Here is a 26439-nt window from a genome sequence, read left to right on the forward strand (position 1 = left end):
GGCTGCCGTCTATGGGGTCGTACAGAGTCGGACACGACTGAAGCGACTTAGCAGCAGCAGCAGCACACCTTACCTAGCATTTCATACACAAAATCTGCTCCCAAAGCTTGAGTTGAGTTCCATCATGACAAGCAAAACCTTTCCTTTCTCTTCTCTGTCTTTTAAGTGCAATTGAATAAATTTTATGACAAAATAACTTACAAAACATTAAGTCTAAATATTCAATATGTCCTTTTTAAAACCATTTTTGTTACTTATTTACTGGTTGCGCTGTGTCTTCGTTGCTGCATGTGGGCTTTCTCTAGTTGTGGTATGCAGGCTCCTTGTTGCAGTGGCTTCCCTTATTGTGAAGCACAAACTTTAGGGCGCACAGGTTTCAGCAGCTGTGGCACACAGGCCTAATTGCCCTGTGGATGTGGACTCTTCCCAGATCAGGGACTGAACCAGTGTCCCCAGCATTGCAAGACCTATGCTCAACCACTGGACCACCAGGCAAGCCAGTATGTCCTTTTTTGGGAAAACTCAGTTTACTTCACCTCTACATATCAGGTAGAAAAAGCAAATTTCTACCCTAGAAATCTTTTTATTTACGAATGTCTTAACCTGATTGACTGTTCTGAAACCATGTGGCCCCTCTTACCAACCCCTGGACACTGCAGCATCCCCATCTAGCCCTTGAACTTGCCACAAGACCAGGCTCTAGGTCCTCTGCACTAAGCCATATCCTGTCTCATATGTACCTTGGGTGTTGGGTCAAATAGTGAGGAGGTGTGTGTGGCGGGGAGGGTGGGGGGAGGGGGCTGGTGGTGCACAATACCTTATCAGGAAAGATGTTCGGTTTGGTTTGCTGTGAGCAATTAAATGAATTGCATCACAGGGGGAATTATATTATTTCTCGGGGGCTACAGAGGATGGTCCTGGGAGAGGTGAGATGGGTGGCAGGAACGCAGGCTTCAGCTCAGGGTACAGAAGCATTTTCTATCCACAGGAGCCTCTCTGCACAGAATATACTGCCTTCTGAGGTAGTAAACTCTCCCCATCACAGTGATGTTCAGAGCCCTGTTACCTTCTTTCAAAGGTACACCAAAGAGGTTCCACAGAAGTTGATAAGGAGCAGAGGCTTTGACCCTCGACGTGCCTTTCAGTCCTGGAGAAGCTAAGTCTGTGATTCTTTTTCAGTTACTATAATAACTGAGAACTAGTTTCCTGCAAGAGACCTCCTCAAAACCGAACTGAGTTTGCACTCTGAACACAAGGTGTTTTATATCCATTTTCACATAAGTTCCCAGGATCAAGGACTGTGTCTTTCTTTCTCTCAACTTAAAATACCTATGGATTTCATTGTTTCTGGCTTGCCTACTGTCCAATCTAGCAGGCAATTTCATTCCACCGCCTACAAAGAAATTCTGTTGGTATAGACACCTGCCACACACATCACACACAAATTCTACATCCAAATTCACATTCAGAGAAGCTCTCGGGAGCAAGAAAAGGAAAGGGTTTTCTCAAATATATTTATTTAAACACTTATTTTATAATGCTAGAAGCTGGCTCTCTGAGCAGGCCTATACAATTGAGCAGGGAATGGTAGTGATGCCTGTTTTGTTTTCTAAGGCTTGTCAAAAAATGATTCTCTCAGCCCTGTACTGTAACAAGTTTATTTGAAAACCTTGGCTTTTCCCCCCACAACTTGGCCTGGTACTGTACATGAATAGACAGAGTTGTTTCCCCTGATCCAAAACCTGGTGTGTTGCGTTGTGGTTCAAAGCTCATTTTAAATTCCAAGCTGTGAAACCTGCAGAGAGGGCATTCGAGAAACATGCTGACACTCCCGTTCTGACAACATTATCACCCACAATCATAAATATACCCCTCCATGTCTTCTCCGTCTACTTTTCCTGTGAGCGGTTTCTAAGTAGGAAAAAACGACCCCCAAACCTCTTAAATAGTTCTCTGTGCTTCTACACTGTCTAGTGGAAAAACAGAAGAAAAAAAGAGAGAAAAGGAGGGAAATACAAAAAAGAAAGGAGGAAAGAAAAAACTTCCACCGCCCACTTCCTCTAATTTCCCATGATTCGTGTCTATTTAAACTGCCCTAGGACTGAGTTACGTGCATCTTATTGTGCCCCAGGATCTTTGTTAGGGAGAGGTAGGGGCATATAGATACACATTATGGATAAATAAATTCAGTTAAAAGCAAAGGATCAGGCGCAGGAGATGGACTTGTATCTGGATTTTGCCATTATTTAGTTCTATGTGCATGCATGCTCAGTCATGTCCGACTCTTTGTAACCACATGGGCTGTAGACCATCAGGCTCCCTCTGTCCATGAAATCTTCCAAGTAAGAATACTGGAGTGGGTTGCCATTTCCTGCTTGAGGGGATCCTCCAAACCCAGGGACTGAAGCCATTGTGTCTCTTGCAATGGCAGGCAGATTCTTTTACCACTGAGCCACCTGGGAAGCCCAAAGGAAAATCTTCCTCTTCTCTGAAACTCCTTTTCCTCAAATGTAGATGAAGAGACTTAAAGTGCCATCCAGGTGTGATGTTCTGAGACTGTGAGTCTGACAGGAAAAGGCAAAGCAGTCTTGAACTGGGTACACTTTCTATCGCATTGCGTTTATTAGTTTATTTTTCCCCAGTCTCTTCCTGCACAGTTGAATACTCCATAGTTGAACATGGTAAGAAATTTTTTTAGATTCTTAGCTTTAAAAGAATTAGCCTGAAATCAGGAGAGGAGAATCTGTAACTGCATTAAGACCCCCTCCTTGGTGTATCTTGGCTAATAGCTTTACTCTCTGCTGGCAGGGGATGGAGAAAAGCTGCTGTGGAAACTCACTCAGCAGCTTGGCCCTGGGGCATGGATGGATGGCCTCTGTGCTCACAGGGAGCAGCCAGGGCTCAGCAGGTATATTCAGACTCCAGAAATTTTCCCCTCAGGAAGAGAGGAAACAAAGGTACCCAAAGAAATTACCCCAGCAAGTATTTACAAGAGGCTGCAAAACAGTGATAAAATAATTTTCTGGCCCTAAAATTAGAAGCAAAGGTTTGATGTTCTGAAGCCCAGGTGCAGAATGAATGTATATATGGCCCTTTATAGCCGGTTTATAAAACACAAGGAATTGTGGTTTTGACCAAAATGTCTTAAGGAGTCTTTTTATTTCTTTACAACAAAGTTATAAATGGAGACTGGTCCCAGAAATCTGGGGCTGAAGTTTTCTTTAAGTACTCTGGAGAGGAGCAAATTTCTAAATCTCAGGTAGTAACTGATGATAGCGTGAAGAACCATGAATGGAATAACAATCACCACACAATAAATAATATTCAAATGTATGGGATGACAAAACTGGATGGAAAATTAAGGATATTGTGGCCAGGCAGGCAAATCACAGATATTAAGGAAGGGTAGGAGGGAGTTTAGATTTCTGCCAGACCCAAAACGAATCATTTGGATAAAAAAGATGAAGTGCAAAGAATGCATGTGACTTGCCTATGGGAACATAATGAATGACAGGTCTGGGATGTTTTTCTGCCATATATATCAAGAGCCAAAGTACATAAGGGCAAGTTCAAGCCTACTACATAGCCAAAGGCCTGGGGTGCTGCGATTCATGGGGTCGCAAAGAGTCAGACACGACTGAGCAACTTCACTGAACTGAACTGACACAGCCAACACTGGTATTTTCTCTAAAACTGTATTTTTGATTCGTTCATTCTTTCAGCGGATATTTCTCGAACTTTTATTATGTGTCAGGCATTTTTCTAGGCACCAGAAATACAGCAGTGAAGAAATCCAGAATTTGTGTCCCCTTGGAGCTTATAGTTCAGGTAAGTCTCTTCCATTTTTTTTCCCAGGTTGAGTAGAACATTTTATTTGGAGAATAATTGTCTCTACAGATATTGATGAGATTCTTGTTCTAAGTCACTTAATTTAAATGATAAACTGTATATATTGTGCTACAAGAAACCTCTCCATCTGTATCAGCCAGGCCTTTCTAGAGAAACAGAACCAATATGTACATAATAGATTTATTTCAATGAATTGGCTTATATGATTGTGAGGGCTGCTGTTGCTGCTAAGTTGCTTCAGTCATGTCCGACTCTGTGCGACCCCATAGACGGCAGCCCACCAGGCTCCCCCGTCCCTGGGATTCTCCAGGCAAGAATACTGGAGTGGGTTGCCATTTCCTTTTCCAATGCATGAAAGTGAAAAGTGAAAGTGAAGTCGCTCAGTCATGTCCGACTCTTAGCGACCCTATGGACTGCAGCCCACCAGGCTCCTCCATCCAGGGGATTTTCCAGGCAAGAGTACTGGAGTAGGGTGCCATTGCCTTCTCCGTGTGAGGGCTGACAAACCCCAAATCTGTAGAGCAAGCAAGTCCTAAGTCTATAGGGCAGGCTGGAAGCTCAAGCAAAAGTTGATCCTGCAGTCTTCAGGCAAAATTTCTTCTAGAAAATTTCATTTTTGTTCTTTAGACCTTTCAGCTAATTCAAGAAAGCCCATCCATATTATTGAGTGTAATCTCCTTTATTTAAATTCAGTTGATTATAAACATTAACCACTTTTACAAAACACTTTCTGAGCAATAGCCATAAGTGTTTGATAAAAGAACTAGGTACTATGGCCCAGTCAACTTGACATAGAACACTAACCATCACAAACCTTCTCTATAAATTTATTAAGTGCTTATTACATGCCAAGTTTTGGGGTAAATCATGCACAACCCCTGTTCTCTGAAGGAAAGGTGTAAGTCATTTACCTCAAAAAATACATAAAAATATGAAACTCTGTAAATCCATACTAGAGATGTAAAGAGCAAGAGATGCAAACAACAAGTAAAAATCAACCCCAACTTCCCCAAAGGAAAAAGAAACAGTGCTTTTAAGTAAAGAAATCAAGAAAAGCTGAAGACACAAATGACAGTTGACCTTGTCCTTAGGGAAGGGGTAAAATTAGAACAAGGAAAACGGGAGGGTTACTTCCTACTAGAAGAAGTGCCAAAAGTGTAGAGTCAGGAAAATGTGTGATGTATATAGAAACATGAAGTGGCTCAGGCGGGCTGGAAATATAGAGCATTCATCAAAACCTCTTTTATTTTGCTAGTGATTACTCAGTGCTTGTTCAAGTACTCATTCCAAAGATATTAAAACATTTGCCGATGAAACAGAGAGGTCAAGAGACTTCTCCAAAGTCACACAGAAAAACATTCATACACAAGTCAATGCCGTTTTCTTTCAGAAGCTACTGTTGACTCTTTAAAAATGAATTTTACCATCCCTGAGAAAGGACACTATGTTTTATCTTTGTTATTTGAATTTAGCTGTCTTTGGAGAACTCGTGTCATTCTTTGACAGATAAAAAAATTTACTAGGTCCTGGTTTTCAGTTGGCAACCCACTCCAGTATTCTTGCCTGGAGAATCCCATGGACAGAGAATTCCATGGTCCATGGGATCCCAAAGAGTTGTGCACAACTGAGTAACTGAGGACACCCACACAGCTTTCAATGAGCATATAGGTATCGATGCCTCAAACAAGATGTTTGGGGATTTATATATCATAAAATTAAAACCTATTACTTTTGCCACTCAACTGAGAACATTTCTTGGTTTGGTACTATAACTAAATTGCCGTGGTCAGGGGAATGGTACGCAGAAAGAAGGTATATATAGGAGCCACAGTGTTCACAAGAAAGTCAAGGTCACCCAGGACTCCTGTTATTGCACAGTTGTGTGCCTCGTGCGTTCCACTTACTGTAGTTTTAGCCATCATGCTCCCATGCTCCAAGTCCCGCTCTCATTTCAAGGAATAGGTGTTGGTCTAGCGAGTCACTATGAAACAAACATGACCTCTGCCTTACTCTATTGACAGCCTCCCCTATCCCTGCATTAAAGTCAATCATCCTTTTGCTTACCTAGGAACTCATGTTTTCTACTAATGACCTAACTAGCCATGGGTTTGTTCCCCAAACTGATGATTTTATGGCACTCAAAACAATGCACCTGGTTTGGGGGCTAATGTAACATTTTTTTTTTAAATTAAGATAATTATTGGAATTAGAGGATTCCAGACACTTGCTGAGCAAGTCTTTGCTCAACTCATACCCTGGGTGCTTGAGCAGAAACAAGTAGACCTGTCTTCTGCCTCGACGTCTCCTACTTTCCACTTTATGAAAGGGAAGCGGAGGACTCCAACCAGGAAGTGATAACATCAAGTGTCTGGTTTCATATCCCCATAAAGTACATTACTTTAATTAAATCTATCAAAGAGGCTAGTAAAAGGGAAGCTGGGGAGAAATGAAGTTATTGATCAAAGGAATTAAATGAATGGACATCACCAAGAAGTGGATATTCACAGATATGTAGACCACTCAAGGGCAATCAAAGTTCAGCTTTCTCAGTGGATAGCTGGACATTGGCCCCATGATGATGTTCTGTTATTTCCAAAGGTGGGGAGAATTACAAGTGTCTAAAGGTTTAGAATCATATTATTTTAAATTTACATAATACTTTAGACTTACTGTGTAAAACCTCATCTTATTGCCAATAGCCACAACAATCCTATAGGACAGGCAAACTGTAGACTCACAGAGTGCTGGGTTACATTTTGGAGGGCAGAGTTCAACCCTTCACAGTGGGTAAATAACTTGGGTAGCTGTGTGTCTAGGAAGTTGTCTGTGTTTATTTCAGAAGGGCAAGTGTGGAGTGATAGACATGGAGCACTTTGGTGAAAATAAATGGTAATCACATCGACTAATGATCTTTATTAAATAAAATTTCTCCTTTAAGAGTGGGTATTAATCTACTGTAATAAGGTTTAGGGTATTGTTTTTCATTCTAGCCTCACATTCCTTCAGATAAGGTCTGAATGTGGTAAGGTCACATTCCTTCAAATAATGAGCAGAGTCTCCCCTAAAAAGAGTGGAATCCTCTGGACTCCCTGGGTGGTCCAGTGGTTAAGACTCGTGCTTCCACTGCAGGGAGCATGGGTTCAATCCCTGATTGTGGAATGGAGATCTAGCATGCTGCTTGGCACTAGGAAAAAAAGAAAAAAGTGAACATCCTCAAAAACAATCATCAGGGTAGAGACAGGGCTCAGAAAAGTACAAACGGTAGGTCTGAGGCAGGTAGAAAGAAGAGGCCTCACTTGCTTGCAATTGGAACTAGAACACCTTGAAAAGTCAAAAGTCACTTCAAGGTGGGTCAGGCTCCCATCTGCAGGGTGGGTAGAGGGTATAGCAGTAGTGGAGAAGCATCTGTTTCTTTCAGGGCCTGAGTGCAAAACAAAGCTGGGTGGGAAAAAGTGCTGATGTAGCTGATCATTAAATGAGAGAGTGCTATCTTGTGTGGAGAGTGCACAAGTGCTTTAGCAAGATATTCCCTTGGGAACAGGAAGTTTCAGGTGGCATGGTCTTGATGGGGACCCAGCCACTTCACTGTGGATTGTAATTCTGCCATTGCCCTCCTTGAGGGACTTTACTCTGAGTTTGTTCAGACGGATTCCTTTGCATATTCTTTGAGGACTAATATTTCAATGATAAATTCATGGAAAGAGGAGGTGAACACCAGAAATTTCTTCTTGAGTTTCTCCAAAGAGGGAGTATTTCCCACAGTGAGCCGTGCCTTTCAGGGTATTACACAGTCACAATATCTAGTCTATTTCATCTAGTGTTAGTCACTCAGTTGTGCCCAACTCTTTGTGACCCCATGGACTGTAGCCCACCAGGCTCCTCTGTCCATAGAATTCTCCAGGCAAGAATACTGGTGTGGGTAGCTATTCCCTTCCTCAGGGGATCTTCCTGACCCAGGAATCAAACCCAGGTCTTCTGCATTGCAGGCAGACTCTTTATTATCTAGCACAACTGGTTTATTTCATCTAACTGGAGATCAAATTAGTTTTCAGGCCCGTGGTAACCATTCTTTTTACCTGCCTGACTATTCGTTGCCCCAACAACTTTTAGTAGCTAGAGATTTCCAAGCTTACTTTGAGTCTGAGACAGCATGTCATTCATGCCTTAGTTCAGTTGTGTCTGACTCTTCGGGACTCCATGGACGGCGGGACTCCATGGACGGCAGCACGCCAGGCTTCCTTGTCCATCACCAACTCCTGGAGCTTGCACAAACTCATGTCCATCAAGTCAATAATGCCATCCAACCGTCTCAGTCTTGCCTCAATCTTTCCCAGCATCAGAGTCTTTTCCAATGAGTCAGTTCTTCGCATCAGGTGGCCAAAGGATTGGAGTTTCAGCTTCAAAGCTGAATTCAAGCCTCACAATCTCCACAAAAGGTTGTGGGGTTATTCCCATTTTTCAAAGTAGAAAACTGAGATTTGAACTGATGGTATAACTTGTCCACATGGTAGTCAGAAGCATGCCTAGACTTTTACCTGTGTCTACTTCAGTCTAGCTCTAGGGTTTTGACCACCACACTGGCTACCTTCCTGGTTGCCTCCCAGAACACATGGTGATTCAGTGGGCAGAGTACTGGGTGGGAAGTGATATAGCTGACACAGTAGCCCTGATACCTGGGGTCTGTTGATTACCAGCTGTACGACCTTTAGGACCTCTGAGTCTCAGTTTCCTCCTCTGCAAAATAGGTATTATTCTTCCATCCTAGTTACAGTGTTTTTATGGAGGACATGTATAAAGATGGAATGTGAATAAAACCTCTAAAAATACTTAAAGATGTGAGGAACTGTTATACCTTAACTTTACACTTTTCTAGTATTTTTCAAGAATTAATGTGATTTGAGTTTGTGGAGGGAGGAAGAACCTGATGGAAGGAGGATATCAGTTATTCAGTCAACAAATACTATATACCACGATGCAATAGGAATAATGAAGAACAGGCATTTAACAGCTTTAACAGATTTCTTTTTTCACACTTAAAAGAGAAGACCACTTATATCAGTTACTAGGAACCCCTCTCTGAATTGCTGTCTGAGGTGTAACTCTGTTAAAAATGAAACAAAGAAAAAGGTCACCCTAACGCTAACCTCCAAGAAAGCTTTGGCCAATTCAGCACCTTTTTCAAGCTGTACATTTCCTCCCCAAATTGTCTACTTAGAAAATTATCTTCCTCTCAGAAGGAAAAAAAAAAAGTGTAGACTGTTCAAAATTTTAAATTCTGCTTCCCAAATAAATATCACTATTGAAAAGTAGATCAGCAAATATTTGCTGAGTGTTTTATGGGTTCTGTACCACATTAAGAATTGAAAGAGCTGCAAGTGGTAAGGGTATGTATGGTGAGGCTGACTATCATTGTCTGTGAGATATGGTCCCTGATGTCAAAGCAATAATAATTTCCACGGAAGCTGTGCTATCAAGTGGAATTGTAGGGGTTGACTCAGATTAAGACACCTGACTAAAACCAGATGTCAATGAGAGAGAGATGCGTGGGCATTCTAAGGTTTATGTTCTTGGATTAGGAAGGTGAACCCTTTTTGTGCAAGATTCTGCAAATGAAGCAGAGGAGACTTAATTTGGCCTGTGGGCAATTAATGAGCCCATTAAAGGTTTTGGAATAGTAACATGATGAAAAGATATGAAAAATCCAAACCAAGTGTCATAGTTAGGAGACTTTAATTTTGAAAGTTTTATTATCAGAAATAAATCAACTAAGCCAGGTGAAAAAACGTCTAAGTAGAGAAATGTGTTGGTCACATAACTAGAACATTCAAATAGTGGACTTCAATCATGTTTGTCCAGGCATTCAAATAATGTCATCAGCTCTCTTGATTGGCTTTATTCTTAGTCTCCATGTAATATTAAAATGGTTCTCTATGATGACCTAGAGGGCCGGGATGGGGGTGGGGTAGGGAGGCTCACAAGGGAGGGGATATATGATACTTAGAGCTGATTCACAGCTCTGAGAGCTGATTCCTGTTGTTGTACAGCAGGAACCAACACAATGTTGTAAAACAATTGTCCTTCAATTAAAAAAACATTCTATGATAAACCATAATGGAAAAGAATATTAAAAAAAGAATGTATATATATATATATATATATATATATATATATATATATAAATCTGTTTGTGTATGTGGAGTGTGTGTGTAAAGAAATGGTTCTCAGGCTTACATGCTTTTAGAGATTATGGCCTAGAGAAAGAGACTCTGGAGAAGAAGTACCAGAGTGCACTCTGATTGGTCCAACTTAGGTCATGGGCTCATTTTTTGAAAATTCACTGTGACAAGAAGAATGAAGTTGCTTAATTGGATGGGACTGGTTCACACTCAAGCTCTGAGGTAGGGGAAGTGACTCTGGTCAGGTCTTCTCCCCACTGCTTTAAGTGCAATAAGTGAGTAACATATTTACACAATGCAGGTGGAGTCAATTCTCAAAGGAAGAGATACTCGGTGTATGTGCACACGTGCATGGGTGCGGCACACACACGTATCGCCCAAGCTTGACTTTAACACATTTGCAATCCAAAATAGAGCACCTCTCTTTTCTATAAACTGTAGTTTGTTTCTTTAAAAATTACTTTTATTCATTTTATAGGCACTCAGTGCTGTGAGTCATAGCTCTTGCTTTTCAGTACCTACCACAGAGGTTTCCTATTTCTCCACACACAGATAGGTTGAGTTCTGAAACTTAGTTGTAAATCCTTTTGCTGAAAAGTGAATCACAGGTGTAGCAAAGCTGGATAATTGACCCTCAAAGACACCTTCGTAGTGAAGGATTGTCATTAGGAAGGGATGCCCAGCCTGGAATTATATTTCCTGCTTTTTCTCCTGTGCATCTGGAGTGGGAGGCATCTGGTTAGTTCTTGTCAATGAGAAGTGTGAGAAAGGGATGTTTCTTCTGGGAGGGATGGTTAAGAGGTGGGAAAAGTTATGAGCAACCTAGATAGCATATTCAAAAGCAGAGACATTACTTTGCCGACTAAGGTCTGTCTAGTCAAGGCTATGGTTTTTCCTGTGGTTATGTATGCATGTGAGAGTTGGACTGTGAAGAAGGCTGAGTGCCAAAAAATTGATGCTTTTGAACTGTGGTGTTGGGGAAGACTCTTGAGAGTCCCTTGGACTGCAAGGAGATCCAACCAATCCATTCTGAAGGAGATCAACCCTGGGATTTCTTTGGAAGGAATGATGCTAAAGCTGAAACTCAAGTACTTTGGCCACCTCATGCGAAGAGCTGACTCACTGGAAAAGACTCTGGTGCTGGGAGGGGTTGGGGGCAGGAGGAGAAGGGGACAACCGAGGATGAGATGGCTGGATGTCATCACTGACTCAATGGACGTGAGTCTGAGTGAACTCCAGGAGTTGGTGATGGACAGGGAGGCCTGGCGTGCTGCAATGCATGGGGTCGCAAAGAGTCGGACACGACTGAGCGACTGAACTGAACTGAACTGGTGCCTTTTCTAGAACCTCTTCCTCTATCTGTGAGGTGAATGGAGAAGCTTGTCTCTAGGATCTAAAGTAGAGCTTTGTCATGAGACACAGAGTTCCTGGCTCTGTGCCAGGATGTCATCTGACAAGCATTACCTATATTGAATTTGTACATGAATGTGAAATATACATTTATGTGTTAAGTCATCTGATCTTAACAAGTAAGAAGGGTTTAATCTTATCACCCACAACCTCATTTCCACCACATATAATCATGAGAGTGATCTTCAAAGTTTAAAAACAAGTATTCACTTCTTCTTACAGATATACTTTTCCTCCAACATTGTTCCCCAAAATAACCAATTTATTTCATATGCTGGAAATCTGTGGTCAGGCCAGTCAGTCAGTCAGTTCAGTCACTCAGTTGTGTCTGACTCTTTTCGACTGCATTAACTGCAGCACGCCAGGCCTCCCTGTCCATCATCAACTCCCAGAGCTTGCTCAGACTCATGTCCATTGAGTCAGATGTCATCCAACCATCTCATCCTCTGTCAAGCCCTTCTCCTCCTGCCTTCAATCTTTCCCAGCATCAGGGTCTTTTCAAATGAGTCAGTTCTTTGCACCAGGTGGCTGAAGTATTGAAGTTTCAGCTTCAGCATCAGTCCTTCCAATGAATATTTAGAACTGATTTCCTTTAGGATGGACAGGTTGGATCTCCTTGCTGTCCAAGGGACTCTCAAGAGTCTTCTCCAACACCACAGTTCAAAAGCATCAATTCTCTGCTCTCAGCTTTCTTTATAGTCCAACTCTCACATTCATACATGACTACTGGAAAAACCACAGCCTTGACTAGATGGACCTTTGTTGGCAAAGTAATGTCTCTGCTTTTGAATATGCTGTCTAGGTTGGACATAACTTTTCTTCCAAGGAGCAAGTGGCTTTTAATTTCATGGCTGCAGTTGCCATCTGCAGTGATTTTGGAGCCCCCCAAAATAAAGTCTGTCACTGTTTCCACTGTTTCTCCACCTATTTGCCATGAAGTGATGGAACCAGATACTATGATCTTAGTTTTCTGAACGTTGAGTTTTAAACCAACTTTTTCACTCTCCTCTTTCACTGTCATCAAGAGGCTCTTTGGTTCTTCTCCACTTTCTGCCATAAGGGTGGTGTCATCTGTTTATCTGAGGTTATTGATATTTCTCCCAGCAATCTTGATTCCAGCTTGTGCTTCATCCAGTCCAGCGTTTCTCATGATGTGCTCTGCATGTAAGTTAAATAAGCAGGGTGACAATATACAGCCTTGACGTACTCCTTTCCTGATTTGGAATCAGTCTAGTTCCATGTCCAGTTCTAACTGTTGCTTCTTGACCTGTATACAGATTTCTTGGGAGGCAGGTCCGGTAGTCTGGTATTCCCATCTCTTGAAGAATTTTCCACAGTTTGTTGTAATCCACAAAGTCAAAGGCTTTGGCATAGTCAATAAAGCAGATGTTTTTCTGGAATTCTCTAGCTTTTTCCATGATCCAATGGATGTTGGCAGTTTGATCTCTGGTTCCTCTGCCTTTTCTAAATCCAGCTTGAACATCTGGAAGTTCACAGTTCATGAACTGTTGAAGACTGGCTTGGAGAATTTTGAGCATTACTTTACTAGCATGTGAGATCAGTGCAATTGTGCGGTAGTTTGAGCATTCTTTGGCATTGTCTTTCTTTGGGATTGGAATGAAAACTGACCTTTTCCAGTCCTGTGGCCACTGCTGAGTTTTCCAAATTTGCTGGCATATTGAGGGCAGCACTTTCACAGCATCATCTTTCAGGATTTGAAATAGCTCTACTGGAATTCCATCACCTCCACTAGCTTTGTTCGTAGTGATGCTTTCTAAGGCCCACTTGACTTCACATTCCAAGATGTCTGGCTCTAGATTAGTGATCACATCATCATGATTATCTGGGTCGTGAAGATCTTTTTTGTACAGTTCTTCCATGTATTCTTGCCCCCTCTTCTTAATATCCTCTGCTTCTGTTAGGTCCATACCATTTCTGTCCTTTATCGAGCCCATCTTTGCATGAAATCTTCCCTTGGTATCTCTAATTTTCTTGAAGAGATCTCTAGTCTTTCCCATTCTGTTCTTTTCCTCTATTTCTTTGCATTGATCACTGAAGAAGGCTTTCTTATCTCTTCTTGCTATTCTTTGGAACTCTGCATTCGGATGCTTATGTCTTTCCTTTTCTCCTTGGCTTTTCGCTTCTCTTCTTTTCACAGCTATTTGTAAGGCCTTCCCAGACAGCCATTTTGCTTTTTTGCATTTGTTTTCCATGGGGATGGTCTTGATCTCCGTCTCCTGTACAATGTCACGAACCTCCGCCCACAGTACATCAGGCACTCTATCTATCAGATCTAGGCCCTTAAATCTATTTCTCACTTCCACTGTATAATCATAAGGGATTTGATTTAGGTCATACGTGAATGGTCTAGTGGTTTTCCCTACTTTCTTCAATTTGAGTCTGAATTTGGTAATAATGAGTTCATGATCTGAGCCACAGTCAGCTCCTAGTCTTGTTTTTGTTGACTGTATAGAGCTTCTCCATCTTTGGCTGCAAAGAATATAATCAATGTGATTTCGGTGTTGACCATCTGGTGATGTCCATGTGTAGAGTCTTCTCTTGTCCTCTTCATACACTATTCACAGCCTGTGACAGATCTCACTAGCAGGATTACCCTGCTTCCCTTTAAATTCATTAACAAACTCATGGACTTCTCTGTTCTGAATGAACACATGCCTCTAAAGTAAGTCATACACTCAGGTGGTATTTTGGTTCCTCAGTCACTTTTTGTTGCTCTTAATGATTCTTGCTGATTGCCCAGGTAGAGAGAGATCCTTGCACCTGCTTTGTGAATAGCTCTTTGTTTTCAGAAAATTTCCTGCAGTCCCATGAATTATGCCACTTAAAAATTTTAAGTATACCATGCCTCATTTACATAATTATCACGTACCTCTTCTCATTAGCACTTGCAATACTTTCCTTGCTCTTGCATTTATTAAATACCATGGATTAATAATCTTTGCCAAACAACTTGAAACCTAAACACATAAGGCAAATATGCAATAGAATATGAAAAAGAATGTGCTGACCCCACCCCAAAGATAGCAACTGATGTCCTCTGTAAAAGGTGACCCCAACTGATGTATTTTGACATTGTTTTAGCTCTACTACCAGTTGTGAATGCTCTTAAATTGTACTATCTTGGAGTGTCACACCTAGAAGCTTATCTCATTTAGTTAAATACTTACATTTTACACATGGAAAAAAAGTAAGAGGTTGCAGGGAGTAATGGATTATGATCACGTGACTAAAACTTTAATGTTAATAACAAGCAGAAATTAATAGCATGTGAAGATTTTCTAGAGTCCCTCCAGTCTGCCCCACCAACTTTTCATAATGACATTTTATTTTCTCCAGCACAGCTGCTCCTCCAAGTCCTCTAAGAAAATTGTGTGTTTGCCTCATTCACAGGAGAAAGCGTAGAGAGCGATTCACCTGGAGACACATTGGATGTGATGTGTGTTTATGAATGTTTCATCAGTTCTTAGGGTGTAGGTAATGGGCAAAAAAGAGAGAAGCTGAATAGGTCCATATGAACAAGATCCCTGAAAGAGAAAAGAGGAAAATGTTGGCATAGGGTTAGAGATGGAAGGACACTAAAGAAGCTGATGCTTTTCAGAGAATTCAGAAAGTGAAAGCTATTATCAATACTTCCTGTTTGCTCTCAGAATCCAGTGCTGATTCATTTGACAGATAGCCGTGTCTGAGTTAGCACCAATTTTTCCCACCATTACTGAATATTCCAAAAATCACTGAATAGATTACACTGTGAAAAATGCTGCATTTCAAACTTTTATATGAAATATTCCTAATATCAATGGAGAGAGAAGTATTATTCATGGGCATTAGGATAAAGCCCAATGGAGAAAAAAATTCTGTTACTTTTAAAATGTGTGAGATTAAACCATATGCAGTTGCTATTTATATAGGCCTAAATGGTTGAATATTGGCAATTGCATAAAGTTAAATATAAAAATTTCACTTTCTATTCACAACATACATGTGTTTATTTCAGTATAAGGATAGAATTTTAAATTTCTTTCCATTGAGTAGAATTTGTGGACCAGGAAGGTAAACTATGTTTGGCCAGTAATTTGAGTATCCTCTGGCAGTTTGAAGGTGGAAGAAAAGCAACAAACATCTCAGAGATGCTAAGCTAGGCAGGGTAAGAACTACGAGGTAGGGACTAGACTGGCTGGATTCAAAGTCAAGTTGGTGATGGGGTTTGCAGAATGGTTAGAAATATAGGTATAAGAATGAGCAGAATAAAGTCCCTCCAGATAATCTGATCCCCAAGTTATTTTAGTCTTGTCACCTCCACAGTGCTGAGTATGCCCTGTGTCAACCATTTCTAGGAAAATTTAGAGACTCTCCATCTGGAGTTTTCAGAGACAGAGGTATATTCATAACAGGCAGGAACATCTATTTTGTCTTGATTGCTTTGTGTGTGTGTGGCTGGGTGGGTGGGTGGGTGTGCGCGTGCTAGGGGAATTTCCTGGGGTGGAAATTGGATTGTGATTTACTGGAATAGTGAAAGCAGAGGATAGAAAGCAGAAGGCTAGAAACCAACACTAACTCTGGACAGTGGCTCTACGTATTTTGTAAGATGCCAGAAACATTCCATTTCCCCCATTTAATTTCTGTTCTCTGATATCTGTTCCCTAGTCTCCTTGGTTGTAAAATATTTAAAATTAGAGCTCTGGTGTCTTGTCCAAGGGATAGACTGAGAAGCAGTGGGAACTTTTAGACAGGGAGAAACAGTAGGTTAAGTTCTGTGAGGTCTAAGGCAATGAAAGTGAAAGAGGAGAGTGAAAAAGTTGGCTTAAAATTCAACATTCAGAAAACTAAGATCATGGCATCCAGTCCCATCACTTCTTGGCAAATAGATGGGGAAACAATGGAAACAGTGACAGACTTTATTTTTGGGGGCTCCAAAATTACTGCAGATGGTGACTGCAGTCATGAAATTAAGACGCTTACTCCTTGGAAGGAAAGTTATGTCCAACCTAGACAGAATATTAGAAAGCAGAGACATTACTTTGCCAACAAAGGTCTGTCCAGTCAAAGTTACAGTTTTTCCAGTAGTCACGTGTAGATGTGAGAGTTGGACTATAAAGAAAGCTGAAGGCTGAAGAGTTGATACTTTTGAACTGTGGTGTTGGAGAAGACTCTTGAGAGTCCCTTGGACAGCAAGGAGATCCAACCTGTCCATCCTAAAATCAGTTCTAAATATTCATTGGAAGGACCGATGCTGAAGCTAAAAGTCCAATACTTTGGCTACCTGATGCAAAGAACTGACTCATTTGAAAAGACCCTGATGTTGGGAAAGATTAAATGTGGGAGGAGAAGGGCACAACAGAGGATGAGATGGTTTGATGGCATCACCAACTCGATGGACATGAGTCTGAGCAAGCTTCATGAGTTGGTGATGGACAGGGAAGCCTAGCATACTGCAGCCCATGGAGTCACAAAGAGTCAGACACAACTGAGCGACTGAACTGAACTGAAGTCAATGAAGATAAAAAAGATCCTGGGTCTGAGGACGTACTGTTAGAAAGATACATGTAGCAGGAGGAGGGTTCCTCAAAAGCCCTATAAGGGCATGGATGCTTTGACCTGACACTCTGGTCATAAAAGTGAAAGTTCACTAATCTTTTCAGGTTCCACATAAATGCATCACCATATAATAGTTGTTTTCTCTTTCTGACTTACTTCACTCTGTATGACAGTCTCTAGGTCCATCTACATCTCTACCAGAAGCCCAGTTTCTTTCCTTTTTATGGCTAAGTAATATTTCATTGTATATATATACCACATCTTCTTTATCCATTCTTCTAGAGGCACAGACATAGAGAATAAACATATGAACAGCAAGGGAGAATGAGGAGGGGTTATGATAAATTGGGAGATTGGGGTTGACATATATACACTACTATGTGTAAAATAGATAACTAATGAGAACCTATTGTATAGCACAGGGAACTCTACTCAGTGCTCTGTGGTGACCTACATGGGAAGGAAATACAAAAAAGAGGTGATATATATATATATATATATACACATATATATATACGTACATATACACACACACACATATATATATACACACATACATATATGTGTGTATATATATATATGATTTACTTTGCTGTACAGTAGAAACTAACACAACATTGTAAAGCAACTATACTCCAGTAAAAATTAAAACAAACAGAAAGATCAAATGGGAAAGAAAAATGAAAGTACATAAGCATGTGAATATTGCCAGCTGTGTGGGTAAGAGCCTGGGGCCAATAAGTCAAATTTTTACAGAAAAGAGCAGAGCATGCTTACACAGACTCTTGGCTCCTACAACCACGCGCATTGATGCCAATAGAAGAGTAGCGAAGGGCAGCCTCATGAAAGGAGAAAAAAAATCATTTGAAACCCAGCTAGGAAGAGAAGAAATCAGTGTGATTTCCTTTTAAGATCCAAATTAATTCAGAATGTGGATTTTTCCATTTCTCAGAGTCATCTCTCAATTTTTCTCCACTCACATCTTAAAGAAGGGGACCACATCAAGAAAATATTTGATCTACTCCATAACTGGACCAAACATTAAGTATTCAAGCCCTTATTTTATTTCAAAATGAATGTTTCTTGATACCTGGGCAAAATCTGATACTTTTCCTTTAATACATTTTCTTGGTCACTACTAGGACTTTAGAAAGAGCTCTCATTTGATTTTTAAAAGATAATTAGCAAACTGGATATCTATACAAAAGTAATTTTGTACCTCAGCAAAAGAGTGTAGTCAGCAGATAATTCACTCCTGTGGCTTTTCATTAGCCAACTCTCCCTTGGGGCAATTTAGAGGTTAAGGCCCTTCTCAGCAGCTGTTGGAATTACAGCTGCATTTCACCAGGCAAGGGGGAAAAAGGATAACTCTCACCAGAACTAACCTTTATAATTAAGGTAGATGTCATTTATTACATGTCTCATATGTTATTCATTTTAGGTCTATTATTTAATCCTCTCAACAACCCTGTGAGTTAGAGCTCATTTCTATGTTAAAGGGAAGAAAAAAAAAAAAAAAAAAAAACAGGTTTGAGGATATTAAGCAGTTGCCCCAACTCGCACAGTTAATAAATGGCAGACTGGTCATGGTCTTTGTGACTCCAAAGTCTGCTACCTTTCTGCTCTGGCCTTACAGCGTCGCTCCCCTTTAATTCCACACATAGGATTAAAAAAAAATCTCAGCCATCATCAAGGCTCCTGGGATTAAGAGTATCTAAGAGGAAATGCAAGTACCTCATCTCCCAAAGGCGATACCTAACCCCACTGCTATAGTGGTTTTCATAATTTTTTAAATGCAAAAAACTTACCCAGAACCTACTTGGAAAGTAGAAATACACTTTATTAATGTGTATTTACATGGTAAGATCAAATGTGCTGCATTTGGTTAGTATAAAGAAGTAAGCTATTTTTATAAATATGAAAATCTGAAATTAGGGGTAAAATTAGCATTTTAACTTTTTATCAGCTTGACTATCAATGAAATACAGAATATTTGCACAACCCCCTAAAGCAGCTTCTGAAAATTATTACTGTAGAATCTTTCCTTCATCTCTTCAAAACGTACCATCTCCTAAGAACCAGAAACTGAGGGAATAAGGAAGAGTTCCTGCTCTTAAGAGCTCATGTTTTAATCAAAAGAGAAATAGCGTGATGACAAATAATGTAACGAGGAAGTGTCAACTGAAGTACAAAATAGTATGGGGGTTTGGAGCAGGATGCCGACTAGGTGTGAGGTGGGAATATTGGTTGGAGAAGAGGTAGCTTTTCAAGAGTGATGGGAATAATCCATCTTGTGATCAAGAAAACAGCTTTCAGATGGAGAGGAAGGCATGATGATGAGGAAGAGGGTAGATGGCAGAGCTAAAAGACAGTCTGTGTTGTGCGTGGCGGAGAGTTGTGATGTTATGACTAGACAGGAGAGTTGGCATCAGGTGGTAGAGTCTGTGAATGCCCTCCTGAAGAAGTGCAGCTCCTGAGCTGTAGGTAAAGGGAACCATCAGAAAGATTTTGAGCAAGGAAATGAAGATAACTAGACTGTCCTTTCCATGAGGTTAGTCTGACAGCAAGCTCCAGTGAAACATGGAGAGAAGAAGGGACAGGCTATTATGAAGGAGAACAATGAATATAATTATGATGACTCCGGTGAGTGGGGCCATTCCAAAGAAGGATTCTTCATGAGGAAGCAAGGAGACAAGTCCAAAACTGTGGGATGGGAGGAGTAAGGATACAGAGATGTCCTGGGATGCTGGGTTTAATAGTGCTTCTCCAAAAGTCACATCCACATGGAAACCGTAATTGTGACCTTATTTGGAATAAGGTCTTTGCAGATATAATCAAGTTATAATGAGGTCATACTGGATTAGGTGGGGCCCTAAATCCAATGACTGCCGCCCTTGCGAGGACAAGAGAGATTTGGAGACATGAAAAGACAGACCTACAGGGAAGAAGGCCATGTAACAATGGGCACAGAAGTTAAGATGATGTTGCATGCCAAAGAACACTGAGGGCTGCTAGCAACCATTAGTAGCTAGGAGGAGACAAGGAAGGAGCCTTCCCTAAACCTTTCAGAGAACAGTGCTCTGTGGACACCTTGATTTTGGACTTCTAGCCCCTAGCCCATGAGAGAATAAATTTCTGTTGTTTTAAGCCAACAAGTATGTGGCAATTTGTCACAGCAGCTCCCCAAAACTAATCTACCTGGTAAAACTTAGAATAATAGAGATCACCCTCAGGGTCAAGGAAAGATTTATAAACAGGGCTTCCTGATAGCTCAGTTAGTAAAGAATCTGCCTGCAGTGCAGGAGACCCTGGTTCAATTCCTAGGTTGGAAAGATCCCCTGGAGAAGGGATAGGCTACCCACTCCAGTATTCTTGTTCTTCCCTTGTGGCTCAGCTGGTAAAGAATCCGCCTGCAATACAGGAGGCCCCAGTCCAATTCCTGGGTTGGGAAGATCCCCTGGAGAAGGGAAAGTTTACCCACTTCAGTATTCTGGCCTGGAGAATTCCATGGACTGTATAGTCCAGGGGGTTGCAAGGAGTTGGACATGACTGAGTGACTTTCACTTTCACTTTCAATATATTAACAAGAAGAGAGCATCTTTCTATGAAAAATTCCATGATGGGCCTTTGTTGGGGGCACAGAGGTAAACAAGCATTGCTTCTAACTCAAGAATCTTACATACTAATTCATAAAGATCATGATAATCAATAAAGGGACTGTAGCAGATGAAAGGAGAAGGCAATGGCAACCCACTCCAGTACTCTTGCCTGGAAAATCCCATGGACAGAGGAGCCTGGTAGGCTGCAGTCCATGGCGTTACTAAGAGTCGGGCACGACTGAGCGACTTCACTTTCACTTTTCCCTTTCATGCACTGGAGAAGGAAATGGCAACCCACTCCAGTATTTTTGCTTGGAGAATCCCAGGGACGGCAGAGCCTGGTGGGCTGCCGTCTATGGGGTTGTGCAGAGTCGGACACGACTAAAGAGACTTAGCAGCAGCAGCAGCAGATGAAAAAGGTGACCCTCAGCAGAGAGAAGGGATGTACTAAAATCCACAGGGCTATCAAGTGGCAGAACTGGACTTGAACCTATCTTTCCTGCCTCCTAATTGAGTTCTAAAGAAAGATTTTCACAGGAGAGAAAAGTGAAGAGGAGCATGGCAGGGTGGATGAAGAGGCTTAGAGAAGCCTGGAGCTCTTCAAGAATCAGCCCCTGTTTCCTTTTCTAAAAATCTGTACCAAGATGGAAGTGTGATCATCTGCTTGCAGACTCCCAATCCCCAGGTTCTGACTCCCCTAATGTCTGAGAGTGCCATCCTATTTCTTTTAAATCTTCAAAGAATGACAACAATGACTTCATTGCTTTGACCATTTTAATCTCAGCTGCTCTAAGAATGAAACTTGGAATAGGTAGGTCACCACAAGTTCAGAACAAATGTGTCAAATGTTTCCGAAGCTGTGGGCTTAGAGAACAGCTAGATGTGGCAGCCAATAGAGATAACCACTGCCTTGAGAAAGGCATTTGATGTGTGTTTTCATCACACACTAATATTACAAATTGTTTGGATTTGAGGGGGGAAAAATCACCATGGTGGTTGTTTAATTTATTCTGTCTTTCTTTTAGGAAAAACTAAAATATGAACCAGCCAGAAAGAAGAGATTTGGTTGGCCAAGACATGTCTTAGAGTTTGGTGAAGGGCCCTGCTCACAGGTTTCTACACTTGGACAAATGCTAAAGATGGAAAGGCCTTCCCTTATTTGTTTGGAGAATTGAAATAGAACTTTGGTAGGTACTGTCTCACTTAATTCTTACAACAACCTTAGAGATCTCAGTTGACCTTTTCATGTGAGAGATGTTAAGGCTGATCCCCCAGAGAGGGGAAATGACTTGCTAAAAGTAAATTAACACAAGAGGAAATGACATGACAAACACTTGCAGAAATGTTTGGCTTTATTTAGTCACTGGAAAAATAGAAAACAAAGCAAACTCATGACACTACTTTACATCCATTGAGTCAACAAAAATTCAATATTTTATATATAATTTTATTTTATCTCAATTGATGATCAGGCAAGGAAAGAGACATATTCATCCATGGAAGATATAGTAATTGCATTAAACTGGTAAGTTTCTTTTCAAAGGCAATCTGCTAATTTAAACCATGAGTCATAAAAACATTAGTCCTACCCTGTGACTCAGTAGTCTAATCCCTACATCCTAAGGATTTGTAGATCTGTTCAAAGACTTTTAGAAGGGTGTGATTCAGAATTTGAGACCTTTAAGATCTTATCGCCTGAGCTTTTTCAAAAGCATATGAACAAATGGAGAGCCAGAGAGAAATGATTTTCCAAGTTTCTGAGCCAGGGTTGGAATCTAAGATTCCTACCCAAGCATAAGATTCCTGCTCTGAAGTAGTTTAGTGAAAAGATAAGTACAACCCAGAACTCTCCAAGTCAAAGAGCTAGTTTAGCATATTGTTAAGAGCCTGGCTTCCTGGGATCAGACTGTGGCTCTACCAGTTACTGGCTGAGTGGTTTACAGAAGGTACTTAATTTTTGTGTTCTATCAGCCAAACCAGTGTGATAAGAGAATCTTTTGTATATTTCCACCATTGCTGCCACACCCAGTTTACGGGCTCTGACTGACCCTGTGACCTTGGGCAGGCAAACTACAGGGTACTTTGCCTCTAACCCTGACGCCTGCCTCTTGTCACCGACCCTGAGGCTCCCTGCTGATACTCAGGTGTGATATGAGCCAAGTCCAAAGTGTATGGGAATAAAAGATCTCATGGAGCAGATGGGAATTCGTGGATAAACAGTCCCTCTTTTCTCCCCTTGTATAACTATTTGAGATGAGTTTTTACAGCTTTCTTGCAGGATGGTCTCCAGAGGGTATAGTCTCATGAGATGGAGCAATTGATCACATTTGTTGGTAACCAGAGTGATAACGCACCTTCAAATGGACTCTCCCCACTTCCTTGCCTCGTTTTACTATTGCCTGCTTCCTTGAGGTTGAACCCTGAATAAAGCAATTCGTGGTACTCTTTGCTCTTGGCTTCGGACTCCACTTATATTTTTTTTTATTGTTAATTTATTTTTGGCTGAGCTGGCCTTCATTGCTGTGCAAGGGCTTTCTCTATTTGCAGTGAGTAGGGACTACTAGTTGTGGTACGTGGGCTTCTCACTGTCGTGGGTGCTCTTGTTGCAGAGCACAGGCTGTAGGGTGCAAGGGCCTCAGTAGTTTCGGCACATGGGCTCAGTAGCTGTGGCCCCCAGGCTCTAGACCCCGGGCTCAGTGGTTGTGGTGCACGGGCTTAGTTGCCCTCAATGTATGTGATCTTAGTTCCTGGACCAGGGATTAAACCCATGTCTCCTGCATTGGTAGGTGGATCCTTAATCACTGGACAACCAGGGAGGTCCCTCCACTTTCTTTCCTCTGAAGCCAAACAAAGACAGATGGTACCTAGCTATATATGGTTATAGGGAAGAAACATTTAATGAGTGAAAATAGATAATGTGCTCAGAACTATGTCTGACATATAGTAATTATTTTGTAAGCATGAGCTATTTATATCTACCATAACACTATGTATCACTGTGTACTGAAAAATGGAAAATATTTAGAGGCTACATGGAGAACTGTATGTGAAATAATAGTAACCAGAAACAGCACTAAGAAACAGGCATCACATAGATTCTAACTCCATAAAAATTATATATACACCCTGATGGCAGAGGGATGCTATGGAGCTGGAATTGTGACTCTATAATGGGGAAGAGGTGCTATGTTTATGTTTCGCCAAAGCTGGTTATTTATCCAAAGTGGAATTTAAATAAATGGATTGGATACAGTCTCTTGGAGACTCTGCACACAGTTCTGCTGAGAAATTCAATCCAGTGCTCCTCCTAGATGGAAAAGCCTTACAAGCAGGACTTTTATTTTTTGTATTATAGTTTTAAGCCACTTTCCTAGAATTCGCTGTTTATAAAGACTGGAAACCAAGAGGCAGTAGTTGTGATGAAACAATTTTCTTTACCTGTGTACAGGGATCTCTGTTTCTACTTCTGTGGGGCTGTGACGTGGCAGACACCTCTCCCCGACTTGGGGACCAATCTCCTTTTCAGTGAGTCCTCAGCATGTCACCAATTCAGTAAGGCAATGAGACTGGCTTCTCCCCTCTCCTTTAAGTCCTTTTGCAGTCCAGGCTAGGAAAAGGTGATATGCAAATTACCAGGACCCAAACCTTGAACTTGAGTTCTTTAGAATCTCCTGTACATCACTCTTGTCAGAGAATGGGTTAATGTGAACAGGAAGCTTCTTTCTTTGGAGATGGGGTTAGGAAAACTCATTCTACCCTCTCTCTCCATTTATTTGTCTGCAGCCCTGGTCTGTCTTTGGTCACATGACCCATGTTGGTTTAAACTCTCTAATGGCTTCCCTAGGCAGTTAGAGTTAAATCCAACTTCTCATCTCCATTGCAAAACACTTCTTCAACCTGCCCCTGCTATCTCTCAGTCCTTATTTTATACTGCTCTCCCTGGCTCACTCTTTTCTAGCTATATCAGTCTTTTGTTGTTGTTGTTGTTTCTTAAATGTGTCAAGCTTGGTTTCACCTGAGGCTCTTCAGACTAACAGCCCAGAACACTCATTCCCTTGACGTTCACTCATCCAATTTTTTGTCATCACCCAGATCCCTTCAGAGAAGCATTACCTGGCCATGTGGGCTAAGATCTCTGAGTCACTCTATTGCATATTACCCAATTGCAGTTCTCTGGAGGATAGCCATCCAGTGTTGTTTCTGTGTTTAGTTGTTATTTGTTTACCATGAGGCATAAACCTCACAGGAGAAAGAACCATGTGTATTCTATTCTCCTGTTCTTCCTCAGACCCTATAATGCGGCCCAACACAGCATGCTTAGTAAGTATACGGGGCCTTCTCTGGTGGCTCAGTGGTAAAGAATCCACCTATCAATGCAGAAGACTCATGTTCGATCCCTGATCCAGGAAGATCCCCCATGCCGCAGAGCAACTAAGCCTGAGCCTGTGCTCCAGAGTCTGGGAACTGAAGCCCTGAGCCCATGCAACCTAGAGCCCATGCTCCACCAGAGAAGCTACTGCGAGGAGAAGCCTGTGCACCACGACTGGAGAGTAGCGCCTGCTCCCTGCAACTAAAGTCTGTGTCCAGCAACAAAGACCCCGCACAGCCAAAAGAAATAAATAAAAATGAAAAAAACTATATGGCATGAATGTATACTATATATCAATAATAAGTATGTGTAGCAGGAATTTCCAGGTAGCTCAGGCAGAGAAAAAGCTGCAAATGATAGCCTTTCTTCTCTCCCTTGAACTAGAAAGTAGGTCACTTACATTGCTTTTCTACCCCTTTGTACACCAAATATGTTATTAATACCTTCCAAGCAGCGAAGGAAAAAGAGGGCACAGAGGCTGATCTACCTGTGCCTTGTAGCTTGTTGGCTCAGAATAGGAACTGGTTGAACACAGCTCCAGTTTTAAAGATTTACTGTAAAACTGTAGTCATAAGACAGTGTGGTACATACTGGTGAGAGGATAGGCACATTGATCAGTGGAATAGAACAGAGAGACCAGAAACACCCATACAAATATGGTCAATTGATTTTGGCAAAGTTTCTAAGGCAATTCAGTAAAGAAAGAATGGTCTTTTCAACAAATGATGTTGACGTGATTGGATATCCATGAACCAAAACATGAACTTTGACCTGAACTTTCATACCTTCCATGAAAGAAAATTCAAAATGAATCATAGAGCTAAATGTAAAACATAGAACAATAAAACCTTTAGGAGAAGTCATAGATACATATATGTTTTTGACCTGGAGTTAGTAGAGTCTTTTTTTGTGTGGTTGAAAATAACAAAAAATTTGTTATCTAAATGTTTCTGGAGATCAGAAATCTGGGTTTTGTTGGGCTAAAATCAAGGTGTTAGTAGGGCTGCAATCCTTCTGGAAGTTCTGGGGGAGAAAGTATTTCCATGCCTTGTTCAGCTTCCAGAAGATTCCTTGGCTCAGGACCCTTTACTCCATCTCAAAGCCAGTACTAGCATCTTCTTGTCTCTCTCTCTTTCTCTCTTACCCTGTGCCTCAGTCGGAGAGGTCTTCAACATGACACCAAACACCAGATTCGTAAAAAATTGATATAGTAAGTAAATTGGACTTCATCAAAATTAAAAGCTCATACTTGGTGAAAGACACTATTAAGATAATGAAAAACAAATGAATAAATAAAAATATTTGTAAGTCCCATTTGACTGAATAAAAATATTTGTAAATCTTATTCCTGACAAAATACTCTTATTTCTACTATGTAAACTTAATTTTAAGAAAGTGAACAATTTAATTTAAAAAATGGGCAAAACTATTGAACCAATTTGCTAGAGAGGAAATAAGAGTGACAAATAAGCACATAAAG

At 41.1% G+C, this 26439-nt stretch overlaps 1 long non-coding RNA gene across 1 annotated transcript; it reads left to right on the top strand.

Annotated features, from left to right (window-relative positions):
* The first annotated feature begins 21996 nt into the window (after positions 1–21996).
* On the top strand, positions 21997–23038 carry LOC120872771. The gene is made up of 2 exons (XR_005723333.1): positions 21997–22115; positions 22858–23038. It is a non-coding gene; the product is annotated as an uncharacterized LOC120872771 (long non-coding RNA).
* The last annotated feature ends 3401 nt before the right edge of the window (positions 23039–26439 follow it).

The sequence above is a fragment of the Oryx dammah genome, unplaced genomic scaffold (genome assembly GCF_014754425.2).
Source record: "Oryx dammah isolate SB20612 unplaced genomic scaffold, SCBI_Odam_1.1 HiC_scaffold_2, whole genome shotgun sequence".
Lineage (NCBI taxonomy): Eukaryota > Metazoa > Chordata > Mammalia > Artiodactyla > Bovidae > Oryx > Oryx dammah.